Genomic DNA, 25,403 nt, shown 5'->3' with positions numbered 1-25,403 from the left:
TGCTGTATACTAACCATCAGCCAGGGTGCGAGTAAATAATCTTAAATCTGACCCTTTTCCGATTACGCAGGGCACACAACAGGGGTGCCCGTTGTCCCCATTAATATTCGCCATAGCGATGGAACCCCTGGCTGCGCGCATTAGACAACACCACACTGACAAGGGGATAGGATTTGGCGCTCGTAGTCTCTTCATTTCGCTATACGCTGATGACGTTATTCTATACATATTGAACCCGGAACGCAACCTAGATGTTGTATTGAGGGAGTTTATCAAATTTGGCGGTTTGTCGGACGTATCTATAAATTGGAACAAGTCGGTGATATTTCCCCACACAGACAATACCAAGGCAGTAACCTCGGAATTCCCGCTAAAATGGGAAAATGACACAGTGAAATATTTAGGTATATGGATTAGCCGAAATGTACAAGGACTCTGGAACCTAAACTATGGTAGGGTTAACTGGCTGGAAGACAATGTAGTTCTATGGGGCAGGCTCCCATTGTCGTTGGCTGGTAAAGTTGCGCTGGCCAAAATGATAATTCTGCCTACATTTTTATATCTGTTCGTGAACTTGCCACTCATCCTTTTTTAAGACTTTGAGGTCGTTGTTGATCTCACTGGTGTGGGCGGGTGGCCAGGCCAGGGTGTCATGGGAACTGTTGTTGTTACCAACCAAGCAGGGCGGGCTGGGTGCCCCGAACATGAAATTAAATGCATTTTGTGTGCAGGCGCAATTCCTACAATATTGGGTTCATCAGACGCCATTTCAACCACATGTAGCTGTGGAGAGGGATGCGGTGGCGCCTGTGCCGCTGTGTTTGGCAGTATATCAGGGTTACAAACGGCCCACGGATGGGATCGATACTACCGAAACGCTCAGGTGGGCGTGGGAGGGATTGAGGAGAAGAGCGGGAATGCCAATATTGTATGCTCCCTCGATCCCCCTTGCACAAAATCCTCTTCTACCTAACGTTAGAGACGAGATTAGCAGCAAAGTTGCGCAGACGATGAAAGTCCATACTTTTGCAGACTTATACCCAGGAGGGGAGTTCAGGGCCTATCTGACAGCGGTGGACGGTGAGAGGGTGCCTTTCGGGGAGGTATTTCTATATTATAAACTTCGGGCTGCCTGCCGGAAGCTGCATACAGATTTCCCATCCCAGCCACCTACTCTAAATGCCCTAGAAAACTTACACCGTTGCTGCGCAAATTGATTACCAGACTCTACACTCACATGCAGACTGACGCTCCTTTGGCAACCTCAAGTGCACGCTTTAAATGGGATACCGAGTTACCCCTCCCCCTGACAGACGACGAGTGGTCTTATTGTTGTGCTCAAATGACCGAACTTTTACCTAACTACAAACTTAGACTAATCCACTTCAAATTTTTACACCGTTATTATAGAACGCCAATTGGCCTACATAGGATGGGATTAAGGGACAATGACTGTTGCTGCCGCCTCGTTCCTCCATATGGCTTGGGAGTGTCCGGTAATTATCGTCTATTGGTCTCAAATTTTGAATCCATCAACCAGATCCTGGGTCTTCAGTTGCCCCCTTCCCCCTTGTTGGGCATATTAGGTTGTGTCAGGAACACGCACATCAAAAAACGCGGGTTGCACGCATTGCTTTTATTATTTGCCAGGCGACAGATCGCGATAGTCTGGGGCAAAAGAAGGAAACCCACACTTAAAGATTGGGTAAGGGAAGTAACGTATGGCCAAACTCAGCTAGCGACGTATTGGAAGCTTATGCCACCTACCTCCAGGCCTAAGGAGATATGGGAGCCATTTCTTGACTGGGTTCAGGCACACTCTGATGATTCTGGTAATTCTGGAGGGGCCGGGGATGCTGCAGGGCCTGTGGGGTCTCCAGAATGCAATGTGTAAATGTGGGGTCTAGTTGGGGGTTAAAAGAAAATAACAATTGCATTTAATAACACGCTACAGGTGGGGCTCCCACAATATCTGACGGTTAAGTTGAGTAACGCATCATTGAGTATCTACGTGAAGTTGTTTGTTGTCTCCACAAATCTATAAGTCATCACTGACCTCACCGCATAAATGTTTTTGGACAGTTGTATATGTCTCATGTTCCCGCTATGTATATGGTCGATTACACACCACTGTATTGTTCTGCAGACTGCATTGTACTGTACTACCTTTTTGAAAATCAATAAATAAAAAATAAATAAAACAATGAAACTTAGCATTTTTATCGACTATTGTAGAGATTCATAACAAACTCGATAATGGTGCAATTCATGCATTCAAAGTACTATTTGACTGAAACCTTCAGTGAAAATGCCTAACATTATAATGATCCTATAACCATAAAAACAATTTTATTTTCATGATTTTTAAAAATTGTTTACATGCTGCTACATTTTTAATTTTGGCAATAGGCCATAAGGAGAGTTGGACACTTCTTTGTAACAATCACTGACAACCTTACAAAATGCTCATAAAGGGTGTGTTTGATTTATTTAATTATGCTTGAACTTAATTATAAGTTCATTTTATTAAATAAGAAAAGCTAACTTTAAAATGCATTTGGATTGTTTTCCTCCTTAGGCTGTAATATTTCATAGCCCTGTGTAATGGATTTTGATACTTTCCTTAAATGTTGCTTTATTTGTTCTTATTCATGCAACATTCTTTTAGCGAAAAGAGACACTCATGCAGAATTTCTTTGTGTATGAATGGTGGGAATCTGACATTTGGACTATATCCATGGAGAGCAACAAAGTAAATACGCTTTTTGTCAACAAACTGTGAGGATGGAATGGACAGTCGTTTCTCATGATGAGTAACCCTGGGCGAGACACTACGCTTCGCCCACGTAGTGTACATAGCGCTGCCTGCTTCGCAGTTTTCGAAGTAGGCAAAGCAGGCTAGCGCTACGCACACCCAGGGCGAAGCGTAGCTGCCTGCCGCCGCCACTTTCTTGCGATAAATGCGCATGCGCGGGCGTCCGCGCATGCGCATTTGTCAGAAGAAGTTGGAAATGGAAGAGGGAGCCCCGGAGACGCCGCGCTTTAGGTAAGTTTCTTTACTTTTGTATTTATTGTAAATCCGGGGGTTTGATTTAAAAGGAGGGCAGGCGGGAGGCGGGTGGCGCGTAGCAGGGCTACGCGAAGCACGTAGTGTGCGTAGATTTGGGCACACTACGTGCTGCTTCATGTAGCCCCACTACGCCCACTACGCCCACCCTTAATGATGAGCATGGGAAAGTATGCTGGAGTATCAACTTGTACCTGGAGAACGGGATAATGGTCACATGATGATCAGACCATTGTAGGGTGAATATTGATGTCACAACAACAAATTTGAACTATAAAAATTGACTTTCCCAGGAGGAGGGATGCGGAAGCCCCATTTTCCTCTCTTGCTCAGATAGGCATCTTGCGATTTTGAGGCTTCTTCATTCTCCTCTCCTCGATTGTCAACAGCCTGCCAGACTTTCTCTTTCATGCCCCTTGCCTTTTTAACCTTACTGATGAACTTGCCTGTTGGACGTTCGGAGCAGTTTGGTGAGAGACCAGACTTGAACTTTCCTTATTTATGCTCCTTTCCCCTTGCTTGTGGACTTTTACCTAGAGTACTTTTAACTTGATTCCTTTGCACATGCTAGGAGAACGCTTGTGAACCATCCTCCCGCCTTTGTTGGTGGTAGGAATCTCTAACGATTGGAATCATCCTTTATGGATGCCTGTATTTACAAAAGATGTAATCAAATAACTTCATGTAGATTCAGGACTTCAACTTGTTTTATTTTAACCTTTGCAACGCAGCTCCGTGGCGCTTACTGGAGGTACCTGGTGGGCTAGTTGGCCACCAGGGGACCTCAGGATTCAAGGAGACTTAATCCCCCAACTTAAAACGCGCCGTGGGGCACGTTTGCACAGTGGTGAAGGTAGGGGGCCGGGCCTGAGGTGATATGTGTGCAAACACGCCCTGTGGTGCATTTTAAGTTGGGGAATTCATTCCTCTTCAATCCAGAGGTCCCCTAGAGGCCAACTAGCCCACCAGGTACCTCCACTAAGCGCCACAGAGCTGCGTTGCAGAATGTTGTAAAAAGAGGCATGTCATTCAATTGTTGAAGTTTACTAATCAGTTCAGTTGATGTACCTTGTCATATTATAAATATATCTTCAATGTATCGTCGATATAAAATCAGATGTTCCATCCAACCAGGGTCACAAAACAAGTGCTCTTGTTCAAATTTCATCATGTACACATTTGCGTAGCTGGGGGCCCCTGAAAAACCCTTCAAACAATAGTATAGGTATGAACTGATTTTTTCGGGTTATAAAATCGAGCGTGATCTCACTATGGTTTCGCTTCACTTTTCTACAGTTTTTCACGAATTTTTAAGAAGAAAACCCATCCGTTTACCAAGAGGTCTTGGGCAGAATAGTGTTCTTCTCACAATTAAGTAAGAGGCTGATTTTCTGGCAATTTATTGTAACTAAGTTGAGATAGTAATGGTCATAGAATTTACGTATTGATCCTGTTTTTACATTAGGCAGGATTTCCTGGCTGTATTTGATACCCTGATCCACAGAGCAGTGACTTTTTGCATGGCTATTGACTTGCATTTGCATCATAGTGGAGGTATTTTGTTTTACTCTCTTGTTATGTTGAGCACGGGTGATAAGCATGTTTTTTAGGGGTTTGACTCCAGCATGTCCAATCTGACTCTAGGCCTATGGTGTGCTTCTAATCTATCAACTACACCTTTACTCTATTTTCCATTCTTTACAATGCTTTATGTATGACATATGCCCATAGGTGATCTCTGTAGTTTAAATGTTACTTTATTAGCATCATACATTTTCTTAGACGTAATTATCAACCATTCCGGAGCTTAAAGGCCAGTTATGAAAATATTGTTTTTGCTTTGGATTATTATAATTGTTACATTGTATCCATGTTCATTTATAGATTACCCCTGACGAAGGGTGATTTTGCACCCGAAATGCATTGGGAGTCATGAAATCCACATCAGAATGCATTATTGAATTGATGAATCCAATACAAACTTGCTGAAGTGCTTCATCTGTGATTAAAACAAGTTGAAGTCCTGAATCTATATGAAGCCATTTGATTACATCTTTTGTAACTTTTGAATTTGTTTTGTGTATTAGATAACTTTGTTTATTTGTGCAAACAATTTGCGTTTTAAGTCATCGATTAACATTGTGTTATAACACTCATTTTGAGTGCTCGAGGTAGTGCGAACTCTGTCTAAGACTTTCAGTCCTAGATTAGCTGTTTCAATTTTGAATGAGTGGCGGGGTGAAACCACCACAGAGGGCGCACACCAACGTTGATAAGTTTTGATTCATTGAAAAAAATGGTTGATTTAGTAAATTGAGTGCATCACCGCTGTTATATTTTCCACAACTTTCTTAAAGTGGCATTTCCAGAATTGTGACTTGAAATCAGACTTCCAACAGAAGGAGAGTCACCCCTCTTACACACAATGGACAGGGTTGTCAAAACTGAACCAAAAATAGTTTTCCTTTTGTCAATATCAAATCAAATATTGGGCACTACATTTAAAAATACAATGGACATGTGCTAGCAACTTAAAGAAAACAGGGTACAGTCAAATGTATTTATACAATTCATCTATACACAAAAATATTATACAAACAGCATAGGTGTTTACTCTAATGTACTCTAATTTTATATATATCTATATATAAGAAGGATTGTTATTGCAAACTATGTACCTGACCTTACCAAAGGAAACAGTTTCTCTCGTATGGTAGGACTCAATGTCCCAGAAGGCAATGGATAACACGCCCACTGGGGGCGGTCATACTAATGAAGTAATTAAAAGGAAACATCACCACGAGAGCCTCAGTTGCTTGTTTGCTGCCCATGAAGAAGGGATTTGATATCCTGAAACGCATCGGCATAGAATACAATTTTAAGGGAAACAAGACGGCATGCTGCATTCTTGTCAGACTGTTAGCAGATTACCACTAACCTTCAAGCCGGATACAGCAGGAGCGATGAAAGATGATAGGGAACCCTGCCCCCACTGCGGAGCCGCCCGGGAGTATATAAATAGTACCCTCGCCGGACCACTCCCCATCAGGGGAAGGGAAAAAAGGGACAAAAGAAACAAGAAAGGTAAACCAGCAATTCACTTGCAGTGGACAGGTAACAGACTTCAGTCAGGCTCTGGGACTTCCACTGTATACACCCCGTGGTCCCTGCAGTGAGAAATAAGGAGAACACACTCTATGCATTACCAGAAGTCAGGAAGAATGGGGTCTAAGGTTACTGACAACAACCCCCCCACTTACAGGTGCCGGATACAGGTTTCTCTTAGTCCAGGGCTAATCTAACCACCTCAAGAAGCGTGTCCCTCTTCACATCACATGACATGCGAACTAGACTCCTTCTGAAATACATGTAAGGAAAGTACTTAGCTCTGATGGACTGTGGTTCCCTAGAGCAGGAACATCAAGGAGAGAGATCCGCTTACGTGTCGAAGTAGACAGAAACCCAGAAGAGAGAGAGACAGCCGTCTCACCCAATAGCGAATCCCAATGGAGAAGTTCCTGTTACTGTAGCGAGTGAAAGCAAAGTAACTCAAATATGAGCCTAAAACAAACGGCTCTTGGAGCCCCCCCTGGGGGGTTGGAAAGTAAACAACAAAAACGGGATCCGAGCCTTTCAAGCGGCTCGCCGAGGAACACCCTGTCGAAACCAGGATGCAACGATACAATGTTGCGCGTCTGCCTTTCAAGCGGCTCGCCGGGGAACACCCTGTCGGAGCAGGATGAAATGATACAATGTTGCGCGCCTCAGCGCGTGTGGAAATTGCTCTGGTACGGGGCTCAGCGGGGCTGCTCCGGGAATAGGACGGGTTTTGCAGGATGTCAGCGGGACACGAGGAGCGTGACTCGAGGACGGCAGGTCAAACGCGGTAGCTCGAAGGAACGGGATTGACAAGCCCCGAGCTGTCCCAGGGCGGAGCTTAAGAAGGAAGTCTGAGGGACGGTAGGAGACGCCCCTCACTTGACTTCTGGGAAATGTAGTCCATTCCACCAATGTCCCGGCATTACTCGCTCCCGCTCACCTCCTGTGTGGTCCCCGCCCCAAAGTGCGCCGGGACGTGACAATTCTACAGCGAAGCAATGTCGAGTGACCTCCCATGCACAAGGCACATTGGTTAAAAAAAAAAAATAGAAAAAAATTATATATATATATATATATATATATATATATATGTCCCAAAATCCACGTAGTACAGTATGCTCTCAGTAAGAAAGGCACGGCAACTCCGTAATGCAGGTCCAAATATTTATTACACAACGCGTTTCGGCAACAGCCTTGATCACGTGTAACCATGAACACAAACACCCAAAGTTAAATAAAGTTACGTGTGGACAGCAAGTATCATGGAAATCAAGAAGGGACTAACGATGGCTCAAATGTTCCCTAGCATGGTCGCCATCTTGGAAGGGCAAAATGTTTCAATGGCAAAATTAACGTAAATCATACAATGAAATACATAATTAAGTTCGATCAGAGTGCCAACAATGAAAACAATAAACATTGCATAGTATGCACATTTCATCTACAGAGCAGTTCAATCTACTTTTAAAAACGATAATCCCTAGTCGGGTTCGCCATCTGAGAGAGGTCAGTCAAAGGATCAACACAGTAAAATAATCACAAATAGATGATTCTACAACAGATCTGGCAAAAAGAGTGTTGATCATAAAGATAATTCAACAACAAAAAATTCTAAAATACATAGTGTATACAGAAAGTTCGATTCTTTCTGTTAAGCCTAGTCATTGCATCAATATACTAATGTAAATTCATCAAAAAGGTAATGCCTCAGAAGCTGAATTTTCTCACGGATATAGGAGAAAAAACAGGTCAATTACCTGAAACAGTAACACAGCCCCACTCGGCATCGCAAGTGTAGAATCTGTCTCAATGGACTAAAGTTCTATGATTCAAACATAGTGTTGCTAGTGAAAGAATAAATGTCCAATGACACTATACAGTGACCAAATCTACACCAAAGTCTCATCTTAAATTAACATGAATACCAAAAAAGATATACCAAGATCCCAGTGCGAAGAAGTGTGAGTGTAGAGCAGGAACAGAGGAAAGGGTAGGATGCCCGTGTCGGTGTGTGCCAGTGCAAGGGCTCCTTCCTTCACTCCTGTATAAAAACATACAAACTATTCACATTAGAATACAGTGCATAAAGAGGAAAAAAGGTGGCTGTTAGTGTTTTAGCACATCAAAATACAGTCAATTAAAATTACTGTGAAGTAAATTCAAAATCACTGATAAAAATAAATAAACAAATGATACAATACAGTTAGAGCAGAGACCACACTCTCAGTAGGAAATGAATCATGTCTTAAGATGAATGGACAATTCTTCATCTAAGTTCAGACCCCCCGGACTTTTGGTCAAAAATTCAATGATATATCTAGATTCACGTTGTCTCAAGGTCAGAACTCTATCACCCCCTCGAGGGTTTCTGGGAATCTGTTCCAGAATCATATAACTCAGATCTGCGACATTAGCAAAATGATGTTCATTAAAATGACGGGCCACAGGGTATTTGGGATCATTGTTAGAAATAGCTCTGAGATGTTCTAATATCCTCTTTTTAGCTGGACAAATCGTACTCCCTATGTACCACAGTTTAAATGTGCATTCAATCACATAGATTACGAAATTAGAGCTACAGGTCAGAAATTGCGTTAGTTTCTTACTAATCCCATTGTATTCTAGAGTACTCTTGAATTTACTGTGTCGACACGCCTTGCAATGCCCACAAGGAAAAAATCCAACCAGGCCATGTCCTTCATCTGTAGGATACTGAGTAATGTCATGCTTGACTACCATGTCACGGATATTTTTGTCTCTCCTATATGTGATGGTAGGTCGGTCAGGTAATGTGGTTCCCAAAATACCATCAGATTTCAAAATACTCCAATGTTTGGTGAGTATATGTCTGATTCTCTGTGCCTCTGAGTTGAAAGTTAGAATCATCCGTGTCCCTGTCTTTTCAGTGTCCTCCTCTACACAAGGTCTATCTTTCAAAGTGTCGGTGCGCTGTACACCGTCCACTCGTTCTAAAGCTTTTTTGAGAACCCAATTAGGATAGCCTCTACTCCGAAATCTATGGATGATGACTTCTTGTTCCAGACAGAAAGCCTCAGAGTTATTGCAGTTCCTTTTTGCCCTCAGCAGTTCCCCATACGGTATGCTCCATTTAAGGGCTTCTGGGTGGCTGCTGAGGGCATGTAGGATACTGTTACCCGCTGTCTCCTTCTGAAACAACGAGGTGCACAGTTTGTCCTGTTTAATCTCTAAGCAGACATCAAGATACTCAGCTTGGTTGGCATGTATGTTCCCAGACAATGATATGTTGTACTTATTGGTGTTCAATTTCCCCAAAAAAGCCTCAGCTTCCTCCTGTTGTCCACTCCAGATGATAAATAAATCATCTATATAGCGCAGCCATAAGAGGACTTTCTGAAAATCCTCCTGCAGGGTAGTGCTGGCGAAAATTTCTTGCTCCCAGTATCCCATAAAAAGATTGGCGAAACTGGGAGCAAAGCACGAACCCATCGCAGTACCCTTCACTTGCCTATAGAGGGCGCCATTGAAGGAGAAGATGTTGTTCTTAAGGCAAAAGTCAGTCATTTCCATTATCATCAGACTATGCTCCCGATATTTTAAAGATCTGTGCTTCAAAAAGTGGTCACAAGCTTGAAGCCCTTGTTGATGGTCAATAATCGTGTACAATGATTGTACATCGAGTACCATGAACAGATAATTAGATTTCCACTCAAGATTCTCTATCTTGGAGAGAAAATCCTTAGTGTCTCTCAGGTAACTTGGAAGTAGAACAACAAATTCTCTCAAGAAATGGTCACTGTATTTAGAGATGTGCTCGGTAACACACCCAATTGAAGACCCAATCGGGCGTCCTGGAGGTTTAATCTTACATTTATGCAGTTTGGGGAGAAGATACAAAATGGGAAGTTTAGGGTGATCTTTCTTCAGATAGCAATATTCTTCCCACTCAATGAGACCTTTGTCTCTCCATGTGGTGAGTTTCTCCCAGATGTCAGTAATACTCTGGTTATACACATTGGTGGTGATCTGTATATAGAAATTACTGTAATCTAATTGCCTCATTGCCTCACTGATGTACTCTTCCCTATCCAGTACCACCACATTCCCCCCCTTATCGGCTGGACGGATCACAATGCTAGTGTCTTCAGCTAATGTTTTAAGTGATTGTCTTTGTGTAAGGGAGAGATTATTCTTGGTGTCAAAAGCACGTTTATGTGTATTTAGTCTGAGCTTCATCAAAGATTTTATTCTATAGTCTTGAAATGAATCGATGTTATCGTGCGGGAGAAGGGGTATAAAGGTGGATTGAACCCTAAAGTGTGTGTGTGCTGCCGCTGCCTGTTCCACTTCCATATTATCCAAAGTCTGTGTGATGTTAGATATTTCACTGCTGTTGTTGTTAACTTGGGCCAGTTCAGCTAAAGTAATCAGAGTATCTATATCACTAATCATCAAGTTACTATCAGGTATACTGTCTGCTTTCTTACATGGCTGTTGATGTCCCAATCTATTTAATATGTGCCATTTTTTGAGTTTCAATTTTCTTACATATTTAAAAAGATCAATTCTAGTATCTGTATACTTGAAAGAGGAAGAGGGACAAAATGAGAGACCTAAGCAAAGTGTACGATTTTCTATATCAGTCATCGGTCTTTTAGAAAGATTCACCACTGTTCTATTTACCATTTCGGTATCCATTAGTAATTTTTGTTTGAGCGTGTTCGGCGATTTCCCACTACGCCCCTTCCTCTGCCTGTGTTCCCAACGTTGTTGGATTCTCTTCTTTCTGTTACGACGTTTCCCCTGCCTCTTCCTCGTCCACGTCCCCGTGATGTTGGGGGTTTGCTGTCCCTTGTAGATTGTCGATCCTTCTGCAGGACCCGAAACTCCTCTAAAAAATTAATAGGCCTCGAATTTCTTTCTTCACCAGATGTATTCCCACCAGAAATGTCAGACTCAGTGTCGCTCATAGTGGAGTTATCAGTAGCAATTGGGTTAACATTCACAAATGAAGTTGATTTGACTGTCTCTTGGGTTTTGTATAGATGGTCATATTTCTTGCTGAATGTTAATATTCTCCCGCTTTCATAATCAGAATGGTCTCTATTCATTTTCCTTTGTTTTCTTGCTTTCATTTCTTCTTCATGTTTGGAAAGTCTTTCTTTCATGGTATCAAGCACCTTCTTCAGCGCTGATGCATCTAACAACTGCTGTAATTCAGAAATGCTCAAGGTGATCTGTTTTAATAGTTCCTCCTTGTCCTGCCAGGCATATTTGATGAGTATTTCCATCATCCCTCTTGAGCTAGATGCTAAATGTTGCGACCAGTCTTCAAGCATCTTCGGATTAGGGGCTTCGTAGGTGGGAGTGATAAAGATGCGTAGCCCTCTAGGTGCCATAGCTTGATCTACATAGCTTTGTAGTGAGGTAGCTTCCCACCACTTAGACATTTCAGTCCATTTGAGTTTTTCCAGTTTTCTGATTTTATCATCCAAAGAATGAATAGTGGGGTCTACTGGTTGTGTTGATTGTACGTTGGTTGTCGGTTTCCTACTGAATAGAGTGAGAGCCGCTGCTCTTCTTTCCGCCTCTTCCTCCATAGGCGCTGTTATTTGGACCAATGCATATGTTGCCCTGTGCCAATGTTACCCTTCTTTGTAAACAAATGAGAAGATCCCTTTGCCGTCGTTGGCACAAAACACTATTCTGCCCAAGACCACTTGGTAAACGGATGGGTTTTCTTCTTAAAAATCCGTGAAAAACTGTAGAAAAGTGAAGCGAAACCATAGTGAGATCACGCTCGATTTTATAACCCGAAAAAATCAGTTCATCCCGATACTATTGTTTGAAGGGTTTTTCAGGGGCCCCCAGCTACGCAAATGTGTACATGATGAAATTTGAACAAGAGCACTTGTTTTGTGACCCTGGTTGGATGGAACATCTGATTTTATATCGACGATACATCGAAGATATATTTATCATATGACAAGGTACATCAACTGAACTGATTAGTAAACTTCAACAATTGAATGACACGCCCCTTTTTACAACATTCTGCAACGCAGCTCTGTGGCACTTAATGGAGGTACCTGGTGGGCTAATTGGCCTCTAGGGGACCTCTGGATTGAAGAGGAATGAATTCCCCAACTTAAAACGCACCACAGGGCGTGTTTGCACACATATCACCTCAGGCCCGGCCCCCTACCTTCACCACTGTGCAAACATGCCCTATGGCACGTTTTAAGTTGGGGGATTGAGTCTCCTTGAATCCTGAGGTCCCCTGGTGGCCAACTAGCCCACCAGGTACCTCCAGTAAGCGCCACGGAGCTGCGTTGCAAAGGTTAAAATAAAACAAGTTGAAGTCCTGAATCTACATGAAGTTATTTGATTACATCTTTTGTAAATTTTGAATTTGTTTTGTGTATTAGATAACTTTGTTTATTGTTTTAAGTCATCGATTAACATTGTGTTATAACACTCATTTTGAGTGCTTGAGGTAGTGCGAACTCTGTCTAAGACTTTCAGTCCTAGATTAGCTGTTTCAATTTTGAATGGGTGGCGGGGTGAAACCACCACAGATGGCGCACACCAACGTTGATAAGTTTTGATTCATTGAAAAAACTGGTTGATCTAGTAAATTGAGTGCATCACCGCTGTTATATTTTCCACAACTTTCTTAAAGTGGCATTTCCAGAATTGTTACTTGAAATCAGACTTCCAACAGAAGGAGAGTCACCCCTCTTACACAAAATGGACAGGGTTGTCAAAACTGAACCAAAAATAGTTTTACTTTTGTCAATATCAAATCAAATATTGGGCACTACATTTAAAAATACAATGGACATGTGCTGGCAACTTAAAAAAAACAGGGTACAGTCAAATGTATTTGTACAATTCATCTACACACAAAACATATTATACAAACAGCATAGGTGTTTACTCTAATGTACTCTAATTTTATATATATATATATATATATATATATATATATATCAAAATATATATATATATATATATTACCTACTGGCGGTCGCCAGTAGGTAGTTATAGTTAGGATCCTGTTTCCATAGGAAATCCGCAACATTCTATTTGGAATAAGTTTGGCGCCGGTCGACGAATCCTCGCGAAATTTTCAAAATAGGTGGGGCGCTACGGTCCGCTCCTACCCTGAAAGTCTCGGGGGGGATTCGTCAAGTGGGGGCTGAGAAAAAAGGGGGGTCCCAAAACGCGTTTTTCCCATGCATTTTTCCATAGGACCTTTAGACACAGCAACAGCCCGAACGGCTGAACAGAGTTACTTGAAATTTGGCAGAGAGGTAGTCCTCCGGTCAAGGAAGTGCCTTTAGTAGGTCTGGTGTAAATCTGTTCAGTAGTTCCTGAGAAAATAGCATTTAAATCAATATATATATCTGTGGCAGCTTACGGTGCGCTTACCGTGCGCTTACGGTAAGCTTACCGTACGCGTACGGTGACGTGCGCGAGCGCGATTCTGATTGGCTGTTAGATCTTAGTAAACATTCGAATCGGTCGAAACCAGGAAGCGGCGGCCGCCATTTCGTGTGTTTCACTCAGAAAAAAAAGGGTGATAACTTGAAAAGGGGGCAAGGAAGGGAGTTACAGACCCCCTAACATTTGAAAGGGGGTCAAAGAAGGACAGAAAAGTACAAAAAAAACATTTATTAATTTAAAAAAAAAATCGCGGGGTACGCGTACGGTAAGCTTACGGTGAGCTTACCGTACACGTACGGTGACGTGCGCGAGCGCGATTCTGATTGGCTGTTAGATCTTAGTAAACATTCGAATCGGTCGAAACCAGGAAGCAGCGGCCGCCATTTCGTGTGTTTCACTCAGAAAAAAAAAGGGTGATAACTTAAACAGGGGGCAAGGAAGAGAGTTACAGACCCCCTAACATTTGAAAGGGGGTCAAAGAAGGACAGAAAAGTACAAAAAAAATATTTATTAATTTTAAAAAAAAATCGCGGGGTACGCGTACGGTAAGCTTACGGTGAGCGTACCGTACGCGTATGGTAGAAAAAATAAATAAAAAAAAAAATAAAATTCAGATTTAAGTGTTTAGATATTAGGGGGCTCTAAAAAGAGCCGTTGTGTTTATGAAGTGATTTGATTTTTTAGTGGAACCTACAAGTAAGTACCGATGCAGAGTCTAAGGTTCAAGAGGAAGACTCTGTTCCCTTCATCAGTGAAGTGTACACCATCTCCTCTATAAATGTCTTGAATGTCGTAACGCAAGTTGTTGTGGTAAATGGAACCCATACCATAGTCTCGGAGGAAAGCAGAAACAGATTTGTTGACGTGCTTTCTTGCTTTGTCAATCTGCGGACAAAAATGATTGGACCAGTTCCATTTTTGCCTTTGGCATATGTTAGAATATGCAAAGGCAGTTTTAGGGAAAAGTGAAAACAGTTGTGCAAAGGTCTCCTTCATAAGCATTTCCAGACCTAACCCAGTCAAAGTGCCTAGGTCATTGCCACCACAGTGCACTTTTATGAGGTCAGGGTGTTGGATTTGCATGAAGGATTTCACCAATGGCATCAATTGGTGCCACTTTAACCCTCTCTGACCAATCCATTTAATGTCTACATTTGGCAAAGCAAGGTCTCTCACCATACCTGTTTTCTCTGCATACTTTTCACTCCAGAAGACATAGCTGTGCCCTACAATCCACACTGTGAACATCTTCCAAGGAGATCTGGATGCACTCAGGAGGTGTCTTTCAGTAGAATGGGGAAAAAAATGAAAGACAGTTTGGAAATGGAGGCATACATATTTTTTTTTTAAAAAAAAGAACTGATTGGCTGGTTCATACCATTCTACACTAAAAACTAGGCTGTATGTGTAAAATTATAGAAGCATTTTTTTGTATTGGTACAGAAAAATGTGTTACCAAAGAACAGTACTATGGATTTGCTGTTAGGTTTGAAAAGTCAAGCACTCCTGCTCTTTGGAAATGAAACATTGTGTGGTGAACTTCTGACCTAACTCTACACAGCAGTGTTTCAAGAGCTGTTGCTATGGTAGCAGGCAGAAGTCAAGTTGGGGGAAGGGTACTAGGCTGAAGTCAAGTTGGGGGAAGGGTACTTTTGGAAAAGGGTTGGTTTTCAACCAATAGAAATGTGTGATTACATTTGAAAAAAAGGGGGAAGCACTGAGATTTGAAATTAACATGTATATGTGTGGAAAAAGAGAGGGAAACATTGTCATTATCTGGTTCTGCTGAGAGGAGAGAGGTGTACAGAACAGAGATCCTGGCTCTGATAATCTGCTGTTTGAGTGCCACATTTCTTTCACAACTAACTAATTTTAAAGGTGAGTTATGAGTTTGAGAGGGGATGTATATGGTAAAATAAGAAATGAATAATAGAATTGGAATTCCTTTTGTTGAAGTTGTGTTTATCGTTTTGTGTTTTGGGAGAAATTAAAATGTGAGGAACATGTAAAATAATATGGACTATGTTTTCACCATAAATTAAGGTGTACTGGTATAAATGAGGAATACTTTTAGAGTTTGAGGTTGCAGCCAGTAATGCAAATACATTCAGCATCACTAAGGCTGGTTGCCCTTGCTGGAGTGTAGTCAGTCACCCAGGTTACACATGTTGCTGGTCTCAAAAAGCAGTTTGGACATGTGCTTTTTTAAGAATCTGAAAAGTGGATTAAAAATGTGTCAGATTGTAAAAGTACTTATCACTTGCCAAAAAAAAGAGTAGTAAGTGTGCTTTCAAATTGGCAAAGAAATTTCGTTTTCTGACTAATATGAAACCATGACTCTGTGTGCAAAGAGGAATTATAGACAGAGATTTATTGCGTATTACTCTGGTAATTTTACAGTTGCATTAGTAGGAAAGGGGGAGCTATTTTTTCTGCAGAAGCAGACTCTTAGCACACACCCAGCTGCTTATCCTGTGGAATCATGCACAGTATTCACAACCGAGTGGGGTTTGAGGTTGCAGTCAGTAATGCAAATACATTCAGCATCACTAAGGCTGGTTGCCCTTGCTGGAGTTTAGTCAGTCACCCAGGTTACACATGTTGCTGGTCTGAAAAAGCTGTTTGGACATGTGCTTTTAAAAGAATCTGAAAAGAGGATTCAAAATGTGTCAGACTGTGAAAGTACTTATCACTTGCCCAAAAAAAGAGTAGTAAGTGTGCTTTCAAATTGGCAAAAAAATTTCGTTTTCTGACTAATATGAAACCATGATTCTGTGTGCAAAGAGGAATTACAGACAGAGATTTATTGCGTATTGCTGTGGTAATTTTACATTTGCATTAGATGGAAAGGGGGAGCTATTTTTTTCTGCAGAACCAGACTCTTAGCAAACACCCAGCTGCTTATCCTGTGGAATCATGCACAGTATTCACAACCGAGTGGGGTTTGAGTTTGCAGTCAGTAATGCAAATACATTCAGCATCACTAAGGCTGGTTGCCCTTGCTGGAGTGTAGTCAGTCATCGAGGTTACAGATGTTGCTGGTCTCAAAAAGCTGTTTGGACATGTGCTTTTTTAAGAATCTGAAAAGTGGATTCAAAATGTGTCAGATTGTAAAAGTACTTATCACTTGCCCAAAAAAAGAGTAGGAAGTGTGCTTTCCAATTGGCAAAGAAATTTAGTTTTCTGCCTAATTTCAAACCATGACTCTGTGTGCACACAGGAATTGTTTTTACATATTTAATTTGTGAAGGTGTTATGGTGATTTTCACTTGTTGGAAAGGGGTACATAGTATTTTAAGATTTGAAAAGATCATAAAAAATGTAGTAATATATTTAAATAAAATAAAGGATTTTTTTTTTAGTTTTTTTCAGGTATTGCTGAAGAGCAGTGAACAAAATTTAAGATGCCTACAAAATCCAGACTAAGGAAAAACCACAAAAAAAAACTATATTTGAAGACAACTGGAGGACCTAAGATAGTTGGAGATGCTCATGTTGGGAAAAAGAGAAAGTCTTCTGATAAGCAGACAAAAGATTTTAAAGAACATCTTCAAAAAAAGGAAAAATGTACAAAATGTCTGTACTGGAAAGAATGTTTTAAATAGAAAACAACAGGAAAAAATTGAGCATTTAGTTAATGCAAATATACCTTCAGAAACAATAAAGATTAACTTAAAAAGAAAAACAGCGTTTAAAGAGATACGTAGAAAAATGTTTCAGAGAAGAGTTATGTCCAATTTGATAAAGGATGTGAAGAAATATAAGCAAAAGTCTAAATTTTATAAGAGAAAAAAAGAAATTGAAGCCATTGCAGCAAAGGCATTAGAATTAAAAAGGAAACTATTCATTTTAATTTTGAATAGGATGCGTACATTAGATAAAATGGTTAATGTACTGAAATCACAAAGCAAAAGGAAAAGAGTAGTGAAAAGAACAAACTTTTGTAAAGTGTTTTTAGGAGAATGGATGCATAGTTCAAGTAGTGAACCTTTTTTTAATGAAGAGAGTTATTTTCAAAGTAATAGTTTGCTGCATGCAGTTGACACCAGAGGTCGTGCTTATGAAGTGAAAAATGGTTGTATGATGGAGAAGGAGAAAATGGTTCCAAGAGATGAGGTACAAGTGATGGCGGATGAGGCTATGGGGAGACGTCCTAAAGCCCCAGTGTACACTTGGAATTGTAGTAGTATTTGCACTGTGCGTCAGGAATCTATTGATACATTTCGTGAGTTTCTAAGAGAATATTGTAAAAAAAAGTGTTAAACAGAAGATTATGGTGCTTCAAAGTCTAGATCCATGCAGAGTGAGAGAGAATACTGGTTTGCAGGGTCATTCTCTTGCTTGTCTATCTAGAAAAGTGTGTAAAAGTGTTTTTCATCATTTTAGGATGCTGGCTGTTCATCATACTGAAATGAGAAAGTTTGTGAGACGGTTGTATTTTGCTAAAGGTCCAGCAATAAAGTTAGATGAATTGAATAGGGCTCTGTTCCGTGGATCGGTATCAGATGTAGAGAAGGTTACTGATGAAATTCAGTTTTGTTACTTTGGTCCTGAACAAGACAGTGCAGAAAAGGACACAGTAAATGAGGAAGAAGTGGAAGAGAATGTAGAACCCTCTGTAAGTAAGACATTTAATGATCACATAACAAAATTTGCAATAATCTCTAATGAAAGACCAAATATTACTTGTATTTGTTGCCGCAGAACTCATTATAGAAAACAAACCAGGAATGTTGATCTCTACAGAAAAAGTGAAAATGAAGATAATTATAAGTGGAAGGATTTTGCCACATATATATTTCTTGAAAATTGTTTTGAATTGGGTGAAGATCAGCGTATTTGTAAATACTGTTACAACAAGTTAGAGGAAAATAGAATGCCGACCAGAGCTGTACATAATAATTTAGAATTGGATGCTATTCCTGCCGAACTTTCTGAATTAAATACATATGAGTCTATACTTATTCAATGTGTTCATCCGTTCCAAACCATAGTACGTATGGAGCCCAAAACTGGTAAATTACCTACTTTAGATTTACTGAGAGGTTTAAAAGTTAGAGTGGTGTATTTGCCCTTGGATTTGAAAAAAAATATGGAAACTATTGATGCAGACACTTTGGAAACTGAACCATTAGTTATTCTGGTTAATGGTGTACCTACAAAGAATAAGAAGATTTGGCAGGAGCTGGTAGATGTACGGAAAGTACAAAGAGCAAATTTGTATTTGAAAAGGAATAACAAATGGTATGAATCAATTTATATAGAAGAAGAAGAAGAAGATTTACAAGAAGACACAGAAACACCAACTGGACAAATTGAAAAAGTGGACAAGTCAAAGGAAGAAGAAATTTATGAACATTTTAGCATACATCCTCTTCATTCAAAAGAAGTTATGGGAGACAATATTGATCTGTTTCAGATGAAGAAAGCAAAAGGAACTCCTGTGAGTGTATGGGAGGAGAGCTTGGAAGCTCGATGTTTTCCCCAGCTGTTTCCTACAGGAAAAGGAGGACGATACGATGAACGTCCAGAACAGATTCCAGCTTCCGAGTATCGAACTACAAGATTATATGCAGAAGATCCCAGATTTCGACAAAGTATTCCTTATTTGTTCCATCTTTTATTTGAAAGCGACTTGTCTGCATTATCATATGCAGTAAATCACATTTTAAAAAGTGGAGTACATTTGCAAAATGTGTCTGCTAAGGATTTTATGGAGAAAGTGCAGCAGCGAGATGATCATTTGGAAACACAACTGATCAATCTGATGGCTTGTCAGCGTGGGACAAATGAATATTGGTACCGACGCCATGGTGAATTAAAATGCATGTTACGGAATTTAGGAACACCAACATGGTTCCTTACCCTAAGCTGTGCTGAGTACGCTTGGGATGATTTACTGGATTTTCTACGAGAGGCAAATTCAAACATTAAAAACATCGAATACAAGACAGCAGGAGAACTGTGCTCATTGGATCCGGTTAATGTTTGCAGATATTTCAATCATAGATTTGAGGCTATGATGTCCTTCATCTGCAATAAAAAAAATCCACCTCTTGGAGAAGTAGTGGATTTCTTTTGGAGAAAAGAGTACCAGGCAAGAGGTGCTCCTCATATTCATATGCTGTTGTGGATCAAGTATGCCCCAAAGTTTGGAACAGATACTGATGAAGCAGTGTTATCTTTCATTGAAGAATATGCAACATGTGCTATACCAAAAAGCACAGAAGAGAAAAAGTTAAAGGAGCAAGTTTTACGTTTCCAAAGTCATCGGTGTGGAAAATACTGTCGACGGAAATACAAGAGCAAAGATAAATACTACACTAAATGTCGATTTGGATTTCCTAGACCTGTTCTTTCAAATGGAAGAGTAAACAGTTTTATGTCAGCTGTGAGACATACTATTACAAGAAAATCACCTAAGAATACCTACAACCTTAAAAGAAAAGAAGAATAAAAAAATAGAAATGACTACAACCCAGTCATTTTATCCATGTGGAATGCTAACATGGATATACAGTATGTAGCTGACAATTCCATTGCTGTTGCTCGATATGTAACATCTTACATCACTAAATCAGAAAAAACTGAATTGAAAGAAATGTGGGAAGAGATTTCTCACGAGAAGACTGTCAGTAAGAAGCTGTACAGTTTCAGTTTAAAGATGTTATCGCATCGAGAAATTGGATCCTACGAATGTTCAGATAGGTTATCTTCTGCAAGTCTCTACTCGAAATCAAGAAGAATAATTTGGGCAAGTTTAGGCCTTGCAGCAATGAGAAATCGGGTACTGAAATCTGTTGGAGAAATTGAATATTTGGCAGAGAATGACCCTGAAAGTACAGCTATTTTGAAATCAAACATGTTGGACACATATTATCCCAAGAGAAGTCATCATCTAGTGAACATGTGTCTCTATGAAGTGCTGCAGAACTACATTTATTCACGGAAAGCCACAGAAGACATCAACAATGGAAAATATAAAGTCATTGAAGAGAAAGGATGTTTGGTGAAGCAAACAAAAGGAAGTTTGATAAATCACAGGAAGCTGAGTTGCGACACTACTGACAAAAAGGAATTTTACTACTTGGCTCTTTTACAGCTGTTTAAACCATGGCGTACAGAGGATGAACTACTGGGAGAATTTCAAAGCTATGAAGATTCATTTAATGCTTGCAAAGACACCATACAATGCAGTACTTTCACAAATTATGTGCAAATGTTAAATGAAGAAATTGAACAGGAAACTACAATTGCAGCTGAAGTAGCTAGAGACAGTTCTCAAGACAGCCAAAGTTCTGGAACACTCAGTCAAGATCCCCTAGGACAACCAATCGTTGAAAATGAAGCTGCAATAGCCATGATTGAAGTGGAAATGGCTATGAATCAAGCTCAAGAAGAATTTATAGACTTACCAAATTTGGAAAGACAACTGAATGAAGAGCAGCAACAAATTTATGAAGAGATCAGAAACAAAATTGATCACGGATTACTACATGAAAAAAAAGAGTGCTCATGCACATCATTTCATCCAATCAGGATGTATGTAAGCGGACAAGCTGGAACTGGAAAAAGTTTCTTAATAAAAGTCATCAGAAGCTACCTACAGCAAAAAAAACGGACTCAACTTTGTCTTGTGTGGTTACTGCTCCAACTGGGTTAGCAGCATATAACATAAAAGGAATCACCTTACATCGTTTGCTAATGTTACCAGTGGAGCATGAGAACAAAATACAATACCACAAGCTAACTGGAGAAGCATGCTTGGAAGTTTCAAGAGTATTGAAGAAGATACAAGTTCTCATTATTGATGAGGTGAGCATGGTATCAAACTTAATGCTTGCCTTTGTGCATTTACGAATGCAGCAAATTCTAAGGACAGACTATGACGTGTTATTTGGTGGAAAACATGTCATAGTTTTTGGGGATCTTCTACAGCTTACTTCAGTTAAAGGACAACCAGTGTTTAATACTGTGACACATGAAGACACAAAGAAGTCATTGGGAAGCATTGGTAATGCAAATATTTGGTCCTTCTTTGAGTACAAGGAACTTACTACTAATATGAGGCAAGCAAACGATGAAGAATATGGAAGTATTCTGAAAGATATCAGAATTGGACTACTCACTGAAGCTGGCACGAAAGCATTACAGAGTCGGTTGCTACATAATTTATTCCCAAAGGAAGAAATAGTTGCAGAGAAAATATACAAGAACATTGCAGAAAAGAAAAGTGTCATCTGCTTAATGCCAACTCTACGTGAATGCTCAATATTCAATGAGGAGCTTTTGAAATTGGAAAAGGAAGAGATCAGGAAATTGGAAGCAGTGGACAAAATACAGGATGGAAGAATTACTATCACATTAACAGGCAAACTGAAAAATAAATTGGATTCACTAGAGAAGAACATTTCCAAAACTGCTGGATTAGAAAAAAATCTATTTGTTTGCATGAATTGTAGAGTATTTTTAAGGAGAAATTTGGTTGTTGAAAAAGGTTTAGTTAATGGAGCTATGGGAAGAGTTGTGGGTTTTATTAATTATCAGAAAAAAGATGGAATTGAATGTTTAAAAATAAAATTTGATCGGATAGAAGAAGTTATAGACATTTGTCGTTGTACAGTTCGTTTCATGCTTGTGAAAGACTTATATGTACAAAGGAAACAGTTTCCGTTTTCACTAGCATATGCTGTAACTATTCACAAGTCTCAAGGATTGACTGTAGATTGTGCATTTGTAAACATTGGTTCAACTGTGTTCAAAGAAGGTATGGCTTATGTAGCTTTGTCACGAGTGAAAACATTATCTGGTTTATTCATGATAGACTTTGATGAATCAAAAGTTAGTGCTGATACAAAATGTGTAAAGGAGTATAATAGATTAAGAAGAACCTATGCTCCTCATTTAGGTCAGTATCCTGTGTTAGAGAAACGTGTAGTTTCTCGTAAAAGGAGAATTGAGAATATCTGTAATGAGGATGTAGAGAGGAGGAAAAAAAAGAGGAGTGATGTAATTGCAAGCAAAAAGAAAAAGGAAAATGAAGAAGAGGTTGTAGGTTGTCATTTTGAAAATAGCTCTGGTGTCAACTGCTACGCTAATGTAGTGCTGAATGTTGCATTTTATCTGGAAAATTTGCAAGAGCAGATAATAGTAAATCAGAGAAAAAGATTCTGTTCTGAGTTGAGTCTCCTTTTTCAAAAGCCGAGTAATGATAAAACTCAAATAGAAAGTGCAACTGAAATTAGAAAACTTTTAGATGTATGTTCAGGACGAACACAGTTTTCTCAAAATGTACAGCAAGACGCACAGGAATTCTTGATGTATTTTCTTCAGGTATTGGAAGAAGAAGGGGTGCCAATTGAAAATATGTTTGGTGTCTCTTATAAATGGGAACATAGTTGTGAAAACTGTTACAATACATGTGGCTCTAATGTTGATTCTGAAAGGTTTATTTATTTAACAATGCCAGACAGTAAAACAGTCACTTTTGCTAAATTAGTTAAAGATGCTAATCATAGAATGGAATGCGGTGAGTGTAAATCTGACATGTTTTCAACATTAATTTTAAAGGAATACGGACAGTATGTAATTTTAATGATGCAACGATGTAAAGCTGATGGTTCAAAATTGGATACTTTAATAAAGAAGTTTATAGGACAGCAATTATCAATTTCAGGAAAAACTTTTGTAACAGTTGCAATAATTTTCCATGAAGGACCTACTGTAACTTCTGGACATTACACAGTTTATCTTAAATGTGAAAAAGGCTGGACACTGTGTAATGATTCCCAATTGATTTTCAAGCAACGTTCGCCTTTTGATTTAGCAAATTCCTATCTAATCTTCCTGAAACCAAAATTTTAGAGAGACTTGGCAAGATCTGTACAAAACAATTTTACCATTTTATTGGATTACCATTGAAGAAGAAGAAGAAGTCTTTATTGCTCAGTTACTTAAAACCATTGCAATTGTTAACATATAAAAACCATAAGTTAAATACAATTGGTATTTAAAAGATAAAATGACAGATATGTATATACAACAAAGTTGGCTTCAAATAAAAAATGAGTAGTTATAATGAATACAGAAAAAAAAGAAAGATTATATATTTGATTTGCGCCAGGATGTTGGCCGAACTATAGTATTTATAGCTGGGTCTATTGGGGCATAACAGTCCCCTGCAGTGTTATTGTGTCCTATTTTACCGTTCTGATATCGGGCCATTACCCGTGTCAAGAGAAATGATTCCTTATCAGTTTTGGGTTTCACTTCATTAGTTGGCGTCGGCCTGTTTTCGCCCTCTGTCATTCTTGTTTCTTTTCTGCTTTGTCCAAGAATTTGATGACGTGGCATGCTAATTGAATGTTCGTTCCGTCCAAGCAGGCCTTTACTGCCTGCCGGCGTGTTCTTATGCCCAGCCTGTTGAAGTGCTTTTTTAGAAGGGATCTGCGCTCTTCGTCCAGACCTTTGCAGGTACATAGTAGATGCAGGATGTCTTCCTTTGAGGTCCCACAAACTCGGCAGTTGATAGTTTCCTTGGGTCTTATCCATGGGGGGAGATGGTTTTGTACTGGAAGTTGGCCCAGCCGTAGACGTAGGAACTTCTCCTTTGTGCGCCTGGTAAACCCGACTCCTAGGTAGCTTTGGCAGAGGCTGGTTGTGTAGCTTTGAATGACAGTCCAGCCATGGGCCCGGGTTGCTAGGCTTGCTTTGTCATTAATTAACGACGTAGATCTAACTGATTTGTTAACTAGTAGTTTAAAGGTGTTATGAGATCCGCTGCTCATCCAGGCTTCTTGAAGACTCAAGGAATTTAAGGAGTGATTAAGATATAGCGCAGCCGCGCTCTTGCTTTTACTTTCCATCTCTTTCCATAGGTGGTGATTTAGGCTTGTGGGTTCCCCTCTCTGTATCTTGTGCCATCTTTTGGCATAGGCACCCATTCGCTCTAGAATTTGGTTTCTCAGGCCAAATTCCAGCCTGATTTGTGCCTGGGAAGTATAGTTGGGCAAGCTGAAGGTTATTCTCATGGCCTTCGCTATTGTGTTGTTCAGTTGCTGGGCGTCCCTTCCTCGGAGGCATTCGCTACCGTAGGTCAGGGCCGATGTTAGTTTTGCCTGTAGCACTTGCAGCAGGGGTGTGAAGCTTCGGCCGACTGCTTTTGTTTTGAGGTTCCTTAGTGCTATCCCTACGCTGGTGCCCCTCCGTTTTATTGCGTCCTTTTGCTGATTGAATGAGCCCTTTCCGTCGAAAATTAACCCCAGGTACCTATACTCCTCTACTGTCTCCAATATGGACCCTCCCATGTGCCAGTGAAATCCTACTGGCGGTCTTTTTGCGTTAATCCTCATTGTTTTGGTTTTTAAGAGATTGATGGTGAGGTTATTGTCTATCGAGTACTTGAACGTAGTGGTGATCAGATGTTGTAGCCCTATCGGTGTTCTGCTTATTAGGACAATATCGTCGGCATACATTAGAATTTTCATCAAAAAAGATTTTTCAAATTACCATTTGGCCTAATGGAAAGGTAAACAATTGCAATGTGGACTTATTTAATTCCTAATGAATCTTTCGGAAACCAAAAATTTAGAGAAAATCGGTAACATCTGTACAATTTAAATTTTGGAATTTTATTGGATTACCATTTGAAATTTATTCAAAAAAGATTTTTAAAATTACTATTTGGCCATAAGGAAAGGTAACCAATTGTATTGGGGACTTATTTAATTATTAATTAATCTTTCGGAAACCAAAATGTTAGAGAGAATCGGTAACATCTGTACAATTTAAATTTTGGAATTTAATTAGA

This window comes from Triturus cristatus, chromosome 10 (genome assembly GCF_964204655.1).
Source record: "Triturus cristatus chromosome 10, aTriCri1.1, whole genome shotgun sequence".
NCBI classification, from domain to species: Eukaryota; Metazoa; Chordata; class Amphibia; order Caudata; family Salamandridae; genus Triturus; species Triturus cristatus.
The sequence above is the reverse complement of the archived record's forward strand: the minus strand, read 5'-3'. Positions refer to the sequence as shown.